We start from the raw sequence: 14,949 nt of genomic DNA, 5'->3' as shown, positions 1-14,949 counted from the left end.
ATAATTATTATGGACTCTTTAATAGTGATTCATAACCAAATATTTAACTGCAGATAAACTGAGGATCCTTACCATATAAAGGGCAACTCAACTTGGCAACCCGCAAGTTTCTTTAAGCCGTATATAAAGTGTAAATAAATGGCGTGTGAATCATTATTAACAATAATCTGTTTTCATTGGACAGTACAGCCCACTTTATTCCTCATCATTATTTGTAATTAATTTTCTTCACCCCATTTTCTCCCTCCTCTCTCCGAGGGTCAGGAGCTGGTTGGAGATGGAGACGGAGGCTCGGGTTCAGAGGGGGGTGAGTGGGGTGATTGGACACAGTCGCATGTGAAAGGCCAGAGAGCGGCGAGTCCACAGGGAGCAGGGTCCGCACACAAAGGGCCAGGGAGGGGCCCGGCGGGGGCGGGAGGGGCGGCCGAGGAGGAGAGGCCACGCTGGGAACCAAAGCTGACAGCACAGACACTTCTCATCCACTCAGGGCTGGCCTGTCTCTGGCCCCCTGGGGTAATATCCTCACTTATCTGAAAGGAGCTGCCAGAGAACCACGGCAGCCTCAGCCAGCAGAAGCAGCAGAAACACTGAAACCCACATCTCACTGATATGAAGTCTCTTTCCTCAGTCATATCAGCCCTGATCAAGAACAAATAGCTTACAACACACTTAGCCACAGAGGTGGGAGGTAACTACATTTACTCAAGTACTGGACTGAAGTACAATTTTGAGGTATAGTAGTTGACTATTTCCATTTAATACTTTATACCTTTACTCCGGTAACATTAACAGTGTGAATTGCACACATAGTGCACATACGTTTTTATATTTTCATGAGTGGTATTTCACAACAATGATATATACTGTAACAGTCTATGTTGGAGTAGGGTCTACCAGTAGCTACTTTTAACAAAATGTATCACAAAAAAATCAACTACTCTTTAAGTCATTAAGAGTCAAATTATTTAGATATTTTAGAAAAAGTCCATCAGAACTTTGTTTGTCTACAACAGTAACATGCTACGTGATGCAACAATATTAACTAGAAAAATGTCACATGTATAAATATAATTAATACACACACAAGGTCATTGAAAAGGTTTGACAGTAATGTATTGGTACTTTTACTCAAGCATGAATACTTCATCCACCACTTTTTAGCTAATACAAAATTCTCGAGATGGCGAAACAACGTCAGTTTACACTTTATACATTCAAATACTGATTTGTGTATTCGGCTTTTATAGGGGAAATGGTACAGTAGGACCGCCTAACAAGGGCTTTGTCTAAATGCTCAGGCTGGGTTTGTTTGGAGTTAGTCAGTCCAGTTTGCTGTCCTTTGCTCTGAGGATAATAAGCCTCCGACCACTGTCAACAGAGTGTTTATGACCTGCAAAGCAGCCCTGGGTTGTGTTGACTCTGTCAGCAGGGGCCTGAGGGACGCCTGACTCCCAGTGCTATTAAAAGGCACTTCCAGATAAGAGGAGTACCATCCCTCTGTGGGAGCCGGTCAGGATTTGTGGATTCGACAGCAGGACAACATACCAAGGCTTAATTGTTGTTTGTTATATTCGTTAGATCCGACTCCCAGTTTTATGTAATTACTTTAAAGCAGATGTGGAGGGTAAAATGCCATGAACAAGCACTTGTTGCATTTATTTTTCTAGAGTGATTTCAGACAGTCCTTTTTCTAACCTGCAATAACATTAATTTTTAACGTTTATACGTTTTTATAAGACAAGAAAAACGTTGTGTCGGGCGAATACATTTATACGAGACTGAGAAAAATCACAATATTTTACAACATAGGGCAAATGGATTTCCCCTCAGAGGGCTGTATATCTCATGACTTAGACAGGTGTGTGCAAGGAGTGTGTGTGTATTGTCCCTTTTCTGTATGTTGGACTGGGTATGCGCCTACAGTTGTGTGTGTGGGTTTGTAAAAGAAAGAGAGAAAGTGAAATTTGAAGGCACCTCTCTACATCTGGTTTCTGCATCACTGCGGTGGGATCACATTATCCATCGTAGGCTCTCTGGGAATTTCATTTTCATCGGTCTGTAACATCTCACTTATTCACACGTCTCCCCCGCAACCATGTAGAACAATCCCGAGTGTCCCTCGTGACTCTGCAGCAACCCTGCACATCCTCTGACCTTCCTTAAAGCCTTCTCCTGTCTGATATCGTGCCTCTGTGAGAACTGTAAAGAGCATAAAACTGTCCAAACTCCAGTTGTCATACACTGTCACTGTTTTGCCTCAGATGTCAACAACCATTTAAATTATTATATACATGAACACAGCTACTGCCCCTCCTACATGGATGGGATTAAAGAAGATAAAGAGTCAAACTTAAAGGATTGATTCATTTGTCATATTTGATGAATTAAGCTAATAAAATTTATTTAAAAAAGTTTTGCTCCAAATTGATGATCAAAGGACAGAGAGATCTGCTTGTTAAATCAAAAGCTGTCTTAATAAAAATGGTATTTGGTGAAATATTCACAATCTCAAATAGTGGATCCAGAGCTCAATGATATAAAAACATGGATATATATACAATTAAAAATAACTATACAAAAAGCATGGGTTTTAAAGCATAGTCAGCGGTTAATCTATGACTAAACATTGGAAAATGTCTTGCATGAAAACATGTAATTTATGGGTCAGATGTATGTTGTTCAACTGATGTAGCAAAATCTACTACCAGTCCGTTTTTTAAACAACTCATGATGTGGAGCTGATGTGAAACTGCTCTGCTACTCTGCACTATATCACTTTCACCGGGGTCAGATTTATAACGGATCCCCAAATCATACGAGCGTGTTGTTCCGGTCTCATCCCCAACATCCGAATCGGCACTGACATGAAGCTGCCACGATAAAGCATGCAGGAGTTGGGTGTAGTGGGTATCTGGGGAACTGTGCAGCAGGAAGAGGTTGAAGTGAAATATCATTCTTGTTTAACACTGATGTTTGCTCTGGTCCCACAGGCCCATGGTGACCTTGTGATTTATGGAGCAGAGCTGGAGGAGCAGATCAGAATACAGCTGCCCCATAGCTGCACACAAACATGTGAATTCCAGACTCAAGCATAACTGCTAGCCTTGCTCTAAATTCAAATTCAATAAAGCTTTGGGTTTTCCGGTTAATAGACTTAAAATATAAGTAAAATAAATACAACCATTTCTTTTGTGTATATTTGCTTCAATCCAGGGATTATGTGTGTAAAAATGTGACGCTTGTTGCTGCACACTGGCTTTTACAGCTCATTCTGAATGGCATGAAGTGATGTAGAAAATGTGCTAGATGGAGAGGATTAGGATCCGAGACTGCAAGTGCTTATCATCTCCCGTAGTACTGGAGTGTAGCCATGGAAACAGGAAGTGAGAGGCAAGCGTCCAAGATGGCCACCAGCTTGTGAATGGGCGCATTCCTCAACGGCAGGGTGTCTGCAGGAGGGAGGAGGGGCGAGCGAGTGTGTTTACTCCAAAAAGGGACTATATAAATAGTAACTGCTAGTGTTTTAAGGACTTCCTGTCACTAGGTATTCCATAAAACAGTAGTTAAATAAACAATCAGTTTCCCATTGGGGCGGCCTTGTCTATACTGAAGTGAGGTCTGCTGTGGGTTCAAACCAGGACCCCAGTTTGTGGATTTTAAAGCCCCAGACTGCAGTCATGGAGCTGTTACAGGTCACCACACTCTCTTTCACTCGCACCCCGTCTGGTCATATAACCTCCACACACACAAACCCAGCCTGAATTCCACATTCAGCTTTTTTTTTTCTCTGCTGAGTAACTTCTCCGCTGACTTTTCAATGAGCTCCTTTTCCTTGTTTTGTTATGCGAGTTGTGCATGTGGTGGTCCTCTGTTCGCCATTACAGTGCATGGATTCAGGGCCCTTTAATGATCTGAGCAGGACTTCATTCAGAGTTAAAGAACATTAAGGTGAGACTATAGGAAATGAAGTATTTAAAAGTTCATGCAGTTTTGTATTTTTTGGTAGTCCATCCCTAGCATACTGAACTTCAAATGGTGAAATGTTTAAAATGCAGTTTTATATCGAGGGTTGTCACATCCATTTTAAAGTAACAGAAGCAAGTGAACAACCAGTGTTACATGCAATAAATCCTAAGAGATCTCTTAAAACAATACCCACATGCTGGCATGTACAATACATTGTTCATATGGAACCTCTAAAAGCTGCTGATGGAGGTGGTCAATATTCCTTATTCTGTGTAAAATAATATTCCATAGCTCATTCAAAGTGAGCCCACAGCAACATCACAAAAATAGTGGGCGTTTTCTAAAGTAGCAGTCATTGTGGAACAACATTTCAACTGTGTGTCTCCTCCCAGTAGGCAAACATTGTCCACAAAAAGATTCCACTGGACAAAAAGACCTTTGTGCTGATCAGTTATTGCCTATCACTTGCATTTCTTTGACGCAAAATGGAGAGGGGGAACAGTTACAGTGACAAATGACTCTTCCAATATACATGTGCACATCTGGATATTGGGCTTCCAAATTAATTGAAACAAAAACTATTACCTACAAGAGAGCAGGGAGACACGTACACACACAAATATATAAATATATGCCAATACGCAAATACACAAACATGTACCAGCTGGCATTGTCAAGAAGGACACCATCCATCACTCCGGCTCTGTTTTAGAGAAGACCGTGAAGCTGTCAGCATGCATTCCTGAACGCAGCTTATGCAGAGCACATATGTCAACCTTGAGGAGATGCGCATGCCCAACATGTTTGGATGTTTAAAGATATCTCATTATGGCCTTTGGAAGTTATTAGCATTCCCACAGGTGCTAAAAGAATCCACAAACAAAGCGTTGTGGTATCAGTTGAGACCTGGAGTGGTGCAGGGTGATCCTCTGGAGGATAATTCCTGTTTGTTTATGAGGCCGAGGACAGGATGTCAGGGTGTGATAGAGCCACCCTCATCATTTTTCTTAATTCCACCCGACACAGACAGTGCCCTCATCTCTGGAGAAGTATCACTTTTGTTAAAAGTCAAACACATCATCCAGGAGGATACAATCTTTCACTCTTCCGCTTTTTCAGATGTTGAGCTTGAGTCTCCGGGCCCCGCAGGCACATAATCACAGCAGAGTATCACCAGATAGTCACTATGGAGCCACGGGGAAATGTACAAAGAGTAAACAAAGTGTGTGTGCATGCCTATCGAGTTTTACCTATGTTTGAGCGTGTTTTATGTATACATAGATCACGCATGTATCCATATATGGATGCATGTTTTGTCTCTGCAACCACAGTGCGACATGTCTTCTATCTAATCAGACATTTTTTGGGTTCAATCAAACCCCATAAGAGAGACTTCCCCCCAAACAGGATGCACTGTTGGAAGATGTGAAGTGAAGACACTGATGTCTTCATAACGTTCCCTGCTTTTTCCCCCACTCCTGTAACTCATGCTATTTCACCCAGCTCTGCCTGTCCCCTTTTTATTTTTCTCCCCCTCATGTCGGGGAGACAAGTTAGATCCGTGAACAATCTGCTCCATCCCGCTCCCCTTCTCCGCTCCATAAATCCAGCTCCCTAGGGACAGCTGGAAAGACAGTACAGGCAGGAGCCAGATAGAGCTGTCTGAAAAGGCTCCTGTTTCAAATTAGGCTTGCTGGACAAAAGTCCCCTCGACCCCAAAGTTGAATCAGGATCTACTTCCTTGTATACCATTTCGTAGAGGGGTGTGGACGGACACTGGAAGGTGAGAGTTGGTGTGTTAGCAGCGAGGGAGCTGGTGTCCCTGTGGTCTACTGATCAGCGCACAGAAAGGCGGTTTACAGCCCTGTTAAAGGCGAATAAAAAGCTCTCTCTAAAGAGGCATATTATTTCATGGCCTGTGTGCTCTCACAGTTAATGTCCCAGCGCAGCGTGAGTTCGCTGGACTTCCTCTCGTCGTGCCTCTATGTCCTGATAGGCCGAGGTCACTGCACAGCTGTATACTCAAAGTGAAATGGAGGGCAGAGAAATGGAGATGATATGAAGTGTGTCAGCACATGAATAATTGCGGGGTTTAAATTATAAATTAGCAGTGAAAATGGATTCTATCGCTGTAGAGTAACAGCTTAGACTTTTGTGTAGAGCTTTTTTGCAAATAGTCAACAATGTTATTTTACGTGATTATTATTATTTTGGCTTTATTTCTTGTTTGGCTATGTCAAAGACCAAGTTTGGGATCAACATTTCAAATGGGTTGAGCCATTACCAATATTCGAAACCCTCTTAAATTCAGTAGTCAACAACTAAAACGATGTTATAATTTGTTCCTCTAAGACGGTAGGTTACTTCATATTCTTAAAGGGGCTCTATTATGCTTTTTGGGGTTTTCCTTTTCCTGTAGACTTATTTGTTAACTTCCGTAACATAATGACATCACTACAGTATGTAACACATTTGCGCCTCTATTAGCTAGTGCTCCAACACAATGTACGTGATAGGTTAAGGGGCGGGACATCTCTAAGCGGTTGACCAATCACAACAGAGCCGGCCAGCTAACCAATCAGAGCAGACTGGGCTCTGGTTTCAGACAGAGGGTGAAAAGGGAGTATGAGATTAAATACCTATTTGAACAATAAAGCATGGAAACATGTCACAGTAGATGCACAAAATACAAATATGAAGCGGAAAATGATTACCTTAAATATAGCACAACACATCTGTATCGAGGCCATGCTTATTTTTTTAAATTTGATTCTTCAATTATTTTGTTAATTTGGCCAAACAAATACAGACTATAGCAACTGAGAAAAATCACCTCAAGGGAAGCTGTGTGGAGATTATACACAGAATCAGATTCCATGAGAAAGTGAATATATTTTGTTTGAGTGTTAGTTATGAGGGAAATCTGAGTAGCCAGGACAAATTGACGGACTCGGTTAGAATTTGCAGCGCTCGGGATGGATTGATGGCACAACAGGGAACATTCAGGCAGCTTGTGTTCACCTCTGTGATACCAGAGTGTTCAGGGTCAGGCGCTGCAGCTGAGGCTGATTCAGGTACAGTGTCATACCTGCCTGAACATGGCTGCTTTCATAATGACTGATCTCCCCTCAGGTGCTCATGGGTAGAGCTACTCTCAGGGTCAGGGGGGCAAAGGAGCATGGCTAACACGACCCTGACCTCTGAAATAATAATTTCCACCTTTGTGACAGTCAAAACAAGCTCCATGTGACGTCAGTGCTTTGCCCACCTGCTCCTTCACTCACCTAAAAACACTGTCAATCTTGATTTGAACAATGCTGTGCAAAGCTTGCTGGACTTTAGTATGGATATTTTCAAAGTGCCGTTAAATTTGAACTTAACAGTGTAAAAAAAGAAATGTATACTCAACTAACACAATTTCAGAAAAGGAACATGGCACCATTTTGTATCTTCCTTTTAATCATTATAACATTATTTTCAATATATTGGATCTAATCATTTTCTTTCTCGTGTGTGTCTATATGTTGAGTTTTAATCCTCTTGTTACCTTGAATTTGTACAAAATTCTTATGAATTCAATTAAATCTGGTCACATTTAACATCAGCAATTTACAAACTTTAAAAAAACTTATATTCCCAAACACATGAATTTTGCTTAAACCTTATTGGGCAAACCACAATTAAACAAAAAGGTTTAATATAGTAAGATTTTAGCAAAAATGCTTTCTTTAAAAATTCAAGGTAAGTGATTGTTATACACATTTTGGTATGGAAGCATTCCCTTCATGGGATCTTTACTGTTTGAAACAAGAATATTTTTGCCCCAAAATGTAAAAGAATATGTCATGGGGTCATCAACATTCAGCTATCAGTAATTTGTTGACCTTATGTCAACCTCTATCGAGCCTCATCCTCCCATACTCCCAAATGAACCTTCAGAGAGTTATTTCAACCCTCTCCACAACTGTTGAAGACAACAAGATCATTCATTAAAAGTTTAAAAATGATAACCTTGTGTATTCAATTTCTCCAAAGAGCTTTTGCTGCATGATACAAACATTTAATAGCTGCACCACTGCACTAACTACTGATTATGCTGTGGTTGCACACATATATTTAGTCTAATGAGAGACTCGCCTGCTACCGTATGGTCTGTTTGTAAGCAGAGAGCTGTCAACTCAGGGAAATTTAGGAGATAATGAGATAAATACTAGTGTCTTGGACCCGCAGTGCAATGGTTTGGCTACAGACGACATCGATTATACTGCATGTTTGTTTAGAGGAGTGATTATTTGCTTTTTGGAAGATATTTTGGACATGAAGATGAGAGAATAATATCTTCATTTTAGCAGTTACAACCACAGCAAGATAGATTAAAAGACTTTAACCTGCACTCACATCTGCACACGTATGTAAATATATTTAACATGTTCATTCAAATGCTCAACTTCTTACTGTGATATCTTGTTTCAATAGTTATCACTTTACTTTTGTTGTATTATTATTTTAATTTGTATTCTATTTTATCTTTATTTTTACCTTGTGTGAATCCTGTTTTTCATTCTGACACTGTTGCTGCTATAAACACCTGAATCTTATCATATCTTATATATCAGTATCCTGCAACGTGCTGCTTTATGGACACACAGAGGTACCTGTCAACTTGTCCCAGGATGAGCGTTTGGTTTTGAGGAATTCTCTGAGACTGCACGTTGATGGAATGAATCTCTTGTGTTTTAATCTGGCTCATGGATATTAGGAGCAGCCTCTGCGGCTCCGGTCACATCACCTCTGACCCCCTCTGTAATCCGCCTCTCCCATCAGCTCATTAAGCCCAGGGAGTTCACACCTCTCGCCATGTTGGGCCCAGCTGCGTCTCCCCAGTGCCCGGTCCGGCCTGGGGTGTCAGGAAAGGCTGCCGGCTTCACAGGCACCGAGCGGACCCGGGCCTCTGATCTCTGCTGAAAAAAGGTATAAATCACGGAGTGGAGGTGATGGGCCTAAGTGCTCATTAAAGCTGGCAGTAATAAATGTGGAGAGAATGAAAGGCTTCTCTCTACCTGTCAGCCTGGGCTGCTTAATGAGAGGAGCCTGTTGCACTTTACTAATGGCTGATGATTAGGGAAAGGGTAGATGGAGTGTCAACAAACGTTTACTCTAACAAGTAACGTGTAATGTTTAACTGCAGAGCAGCAGTCATAAATGTTTCACAGCTCCTTTGACTGCATCCACATACCATGTCAGATGCATTCATAATCACAATTCAGCTCAGGATTTTTATATTTTATCATGTCTGATTTATTACTACAATATTTATGCTTTTAAATGTCACAGTGAACCACAGCGGCTGAGATGTTTTAAGAGGATTGTGGCTTCGTATCCTTGATAGACATTGCCTAAATGGACAAGCTAGTCTCTCTATTCATCAAGCTGACACAGAAATCATTGTGTTTTAAGGACAAAGAAGGTGTTTGTTGTAAAATGTCAATGAAGGATGAGGTATACAGTGGAAACTCGGATCAGCCTCAATAAATATTGATGTCAAAGCTCTAATGATGCAATTCACTTGTTTTTATTTCTGGGCAAATATCCATTCTAAGTTTGTCTTTTTGACTAATATTTGAAATACTTCTCAAATGCATTGCCCAAAATTGTCATTAAAGGTCACCTATTATGCAAAATCCACTTTTCCATGTCTTTTATACATAAACATGTGTCCCTTCTGTGTAAAGACATTCTGCACGTTTCAGGAAAAAATATTTGTTCAATTCTTGTCCTGATCCATTTATATACAAACCTGTCTGAAAATAAGCTGATCAGATTTTGGCCACTTTATGATGTCTGAATCTCTTCCTAGAGCACCTTTGTGTTCTTTTTAACCAAATATCTCTCAGAGGGGCGTGAGGAGTGGCCCCTTATTTTCATCTAAAGTAAGAGACCCAGAATTAGCACTTTTGAAAAAGAGGGGATTATGGGATGCTACAATGATCTGTTTGGTATTTCGAGCCAAACACTTCAGAGACATGTTTCTGGTTTCAGACATGGCCCTGCTTTCAGACAGAGGGTAAAAAGGGGTGCTGCAGCTCAGGCAGTATAGGAAGAATAAAGACCTGAAAATTAGCATTAATTATATGCTGAAAATCATAATGTGCCAGATCCAAGATGCAGCAAACCGTTTGAAAACTAAATTTAAATTAGAGTGAACAGCAAATCTTTCCTGGTGGATTTAAAAAAAATCAAATCTGCATTGGACTAAAAATGTGAGAGCAACATGCCTTCAGAGCTCAAGAACACTACACACGCAATCAAACAAACATGCTCATATTCATTACCTGGACGGGCCAGCTGCAGGAAAGCTAATATTGGGCTTGGTGGTTTGGTTGACGCGGTGTGGATTAGGATGCAGCGTGGGTGTGAAAGAGCTCTCTTCAGAGGCTTATCGCCCCACAGACTGACCCCCCCTCCCACTGCAGGACAGCCCTCAGAGTCTACCCAAAGACCGCTTTCACCTTGCAGCCAGGTGGGACACAACATATCTGAGGGGGCTATGTAGTCCTGAATCCCTTCATTCACGCAGAGATTCAGGACAACATATCCCACCTGGTTCATTTGTATTTAATATACTGGAATATGATGTGCTTCATAGCGAAAGTATGTTACAAACCGGAATAAAACGACAAAATGTAAGATTTGACAAATGTTTGGAAAAAGCAACTGAACTTGAATTAATGGGATTCTAGTCTCTGCAAAGATAAATATTTTACAAAAAAATTAAAAAAGTTTGCTCAGCTGGCATCATCAACACTGTGGCCTTAAAAATAATAGGATGTCATACAAAACTACATGTTAAAGCTTATGGTGTGGGTTAAAATAAGTAAGTTCCTTACGTACTTGAAGTCAGGTTTGTGAATTAAATATGGAATGTATGTGGCATAAGTTACATCTGTTACATAATTTACCTTTAATAAGTCGACACTGACATTTGGTTTTACAATGGACACGAACAGCAGTCTCCTGCGTAAAAGCCTTGTTTTTTTCCCCATCCATCTATCCATCAATCCTTCCACCAAGACCCCCTCCCTAGGTCAAGTTGGACAATAATAGAAGCAAACTTGTGATCTGTCAAAAAAAAATTCCCCTGTTTTTTACAGTGCAGTTTCGTCCTTTTTCGTGAAAAGGAAATTTTTAACAAGATGAGGCTGCATCATATTGTTCTGTGAAAAAATCTACTTACTATGAGAACTGTTTTCTATCCTAAAAATGAAACCCAAAGGGAGTGTGGGGAGGAAAAAAATAAAAAGAGAAGGCTTGACTGGATTAGGAGCAGGCCTGTTTTTCCTCTCCATGTCAATGCACTCCTGCACCACGATAGATAGATAGTGACGGCCTGCCAGTTGGTTTTCATTACATCCTTTGCACTTCAGACCGACCCAGAAAAACAGCATCCCTCCCTTTCTCCTGCCCCCTCTCAACTGAGCACTATTCCCTCTGAGGGAACGGTACGAAATTGTTTCTGAAAGTGAAAAAAAAAAAAGTAGGACTTTTTTCAATGTATTTTTCTAATATCCTCTTCAGACTTGAAGTCTCCCGCTGCATGCCTTTTTTCTTTTAAGTAAATCCTGTCATCTACCCCGTGGGGGCTGCGCTGGAATGCTACTTCAATATAAGATCTGTACCTTTGCATTCTCTGAAATGCATGCCATGTCCAAATGGGTCTCCACACAGGGGGAGAGAGGAAGGCAGAGGGAGGGGGGGGGGAACAAGGTGGAACTGTGCTTTGTTTATTGCCCTCTGCGCATACCGATGCAAAATTGAATTGAATAAGGCACAGATGTGCATTACTGGCTCAGACTTCAATTGTCCGCAACCTGGGCGGAGGCCTGATCACATTGTATTAAAAGGTGGATGGTCTGACTCTCTCAACCCCCCCTCTTTCCCCCCTGAAGGCCTGTTATCTCTCCAACATGCTGTGCTGCCTGGATGCCAGCATAGCACACCGATAACCACAACCAGAACATCTCCCCCTCATAGGTCTCCTCACCCTGTTCGGCTCGAGTCACGCCATGCTATACCTACGGGAGCGCCCAGCTTCAAAGAGAGCAAACTCACATAGCAACAGCGCCACAGCGGGCTGATTTTAGAGGATAAGACAACTCCTGTCTGTTCTCCGGGAAGCGCTGCCCTTTGACCCCGTGGCTTAAACGTTGACAAACTGAACTGTTCATTATTTCAATCAATCAGAAATTCCTTCCTGTGTACGCCTCCTGCTTTAAATCACTCGGCATTAACTGCATAGTTCAGGAACTGCAGGAAAATCAAAAACATGAACCATAATGTGGAAGAGACGCACAGATATTTTTGATCCAAGTTAGTGAAGCAGCAAATATGCAGCAAAACACAGGAAACAAATAGTATAATGTTAAATCAACCTTAAAGTGGACTTGCTTTGACCCAGCTCCGAGGGCCTCGGGACGTTGCTGTATGTTTCTGATAAACATACCTACTGTAGTCACGAGAGATATCCTGCCAAACGGCTGCTCTTCATTTTTGGTGGCTGTTGTCCAGGTCAGACGGAAAGGTTTTCAGCTTGCGGGGAATTTTTGTCAATAAAACCTTTACCATCATGATAACCGTACTTCTGTTTTGTTTCAGCATAAGAAAATACAACCGGTAAAATGACCCATTCATCTATGAAGATGCTCATTCAAACAATCCCTGTTGGCTTTCCAAATGTTTTGTGTTGTGTGAGAACTAAGTACACTTTCACATGCACGATCCCGTGCCAGAACTATAAATGCAGATTATATCAAGATGAAACCAGAAACTCCATTCTTTTAAAAATGACGGACTTAAAATTAAAAGCATCTCATTGAGGTTTATGTGAAAAAGCCTTGTTCCAGGTCACTATTATTATCACAAAATGATTTTCTAGTCCGTATTTTCATTGCTTAGTTGCGTCATTCGTCAAAATCTCTTATTTTGATCTATGTGTGTGTTTTGCCATTGTCTATAAAAAGCCATGTCAAAAGAGAAAGGGAAAACCAGGAAACGGTCCAAATACCCGTTTAGTCTGCAGCTTTGTCCAAGCTGAGTTAAGGACAGTATGGGAACTGTTTGCAGCTCCGAGGCCTGCAGATTTTTCCAGATAGCATATCTGCCTCTTCAACTCTGCCAGAAAGGTTTTGTACGGGACCCAAACCCTTCAGCAAGCGTTAGTCTGTTGATGCAAAGCAGAGCAATTACAATTCCTGCCCAAATTGCTGAAGTCATTGCTTCTCCAGGCTGAGGCTTCAGTGGGTTTGACTCTGCCTCACAAGACTACGAGTGTACACGCTGTACTCTATCTGCTGCAGCAGAGAAACAAATATATAGGGATAAAGAGCTATAGAGCTACTGGGACAGGAAACAGGATCGCTCCAATAACACACAGAAACGTAATCCCTACACTAATCACTCTAATTAGTTAACTCAAAGGGGGCTTAGGTCTGAATATCAGCCTTGAGGATGCCTTTTCCTTTTTCTCAGTTAGCGTAAAAATGCAAGCATTACCTGAAAATGAGTTAAAACACTATAACCATGCTGAAAATCATCTTTGAGGAAAGACAATCAAATCTCTGTTATTGTTAATCTTTCTATACATTGGAAAAAGTTAAGTGAAAAATGTGAAAAAACATGATGTGCGTGGACACTTGACTCCTTCAACATATAAAAAAAACCCTGCAGTTGTATAGGAGCAAATCAACTATTTTTGTAGCTAATATTTTTACCTTAATCATAATGACTACTTGTAGATATTGCGGGTATTTTCAGTTCGAGGAACTGTAAGGATTAACAAAAAAACTCCATGTGCATTTTGTAGTCTATTGTCAAGAAAGAGTTAAGCTGTGACCCTCCGACAAAATATTTAGTTTGTCAATAGCGCCTTGAAGTGGATATATACACGCTCAGTGAACAACCATAAAGCATTTCAGAGGCAAACACAGTTAATAGGGGGAAGCGTTTATGTTTTGATTTAAACACCCAGAAGTGAACAGTGATAAGTGTGCGTCTGTCTTTGAGAGTGTGTGTGTGTGTGTGTGTGTGTGTGTGTGTGTGTGTGTGTGTGTGTGTGTGTGTGTGTGTGCAGCCTGTGGGCCCCTGGTTCAGCAGGTTGTGTGCGAGAGCTGCTGGTGCTGTGAGACCGTCCCGCGGTGTGAGAGCGAGGAGCTGGAATCATCCGAACCCCCTGCTGAAGCACCAACATCTGCTTGCCCGCCATAACCAATCAGAGGGGAGAGTTTCGGAGCCGCAACGAATCGTCCTGCGAGGTGATCTTTTCAAGGAATCCTGGTGGAGGGGATGGAACAAAAGCCAACCCCCACCACCCCAGAAACCCTCCCGCTGCATCCACCCTCTCCATCCTCCCCACAGCCCTCTGGCTTTGATATCTTAGACCCCTGCGTGGAGGACTAGCCTCCCCTGTTCGTACCCCCACACCCACCCCACCTCCATACAAATAATCCCATGGATCATGACAGAAAAATGATGAGGGCTTTAGTATCCTGAGCATGGTTGACATACATCCACGACGCCCTTTGAAGGGGTCGTTTGTGTTCTTTCTTCTGTTACCTTTCACGGGATAAATTGGGATATTCCCATGCTGAAATTCGATGGCCCTGCCCAGCTCATCCGCAACATCAGAGCTTAAACCGTCTATCTCGTTACTCATCTCTTATCTAGGCATTCTCGCTCTAAGCCGAGATAAACTCTGACAGCCGGAAGAAGCAAGTAGATAGACATAGCAACAGTGGTTATCCAATATAAGATAATCAGACCGAAGAAATGTAACTCCTGCATAATAAATCAGCGTCTTTAAGATTAGTTAATTTGCATGTTGCATTTTATTTGTGAAAACAGACACAGAGACGGTCGGACTGAACCAGACGGCTTAGTAAGAACAACCCAGACAGTCAATCCTCTGGCCATCACATCTCAGCACGCTAA

The sequence above is a fragment of the Notothenia coriiceps genome, unplaced genomic scaffold, assembly GCF_000735185.1.
Source record: "Notothenia coriiceps isolate Sejong01 unplaced genomic scaffold, NC01 NC01_scaffold00016532, whole genome shotgun sequence".
NCBI classification, from domain to species: domain Eukaryota; kingdom Metazoa; phylum Chordata; class Actinopteri; order Perciformes; family Nototheniidae; genus Notothenia; species Notothenia coriiceps.
Note: the sequence above shows the minus strand (reverse complement) of the source record.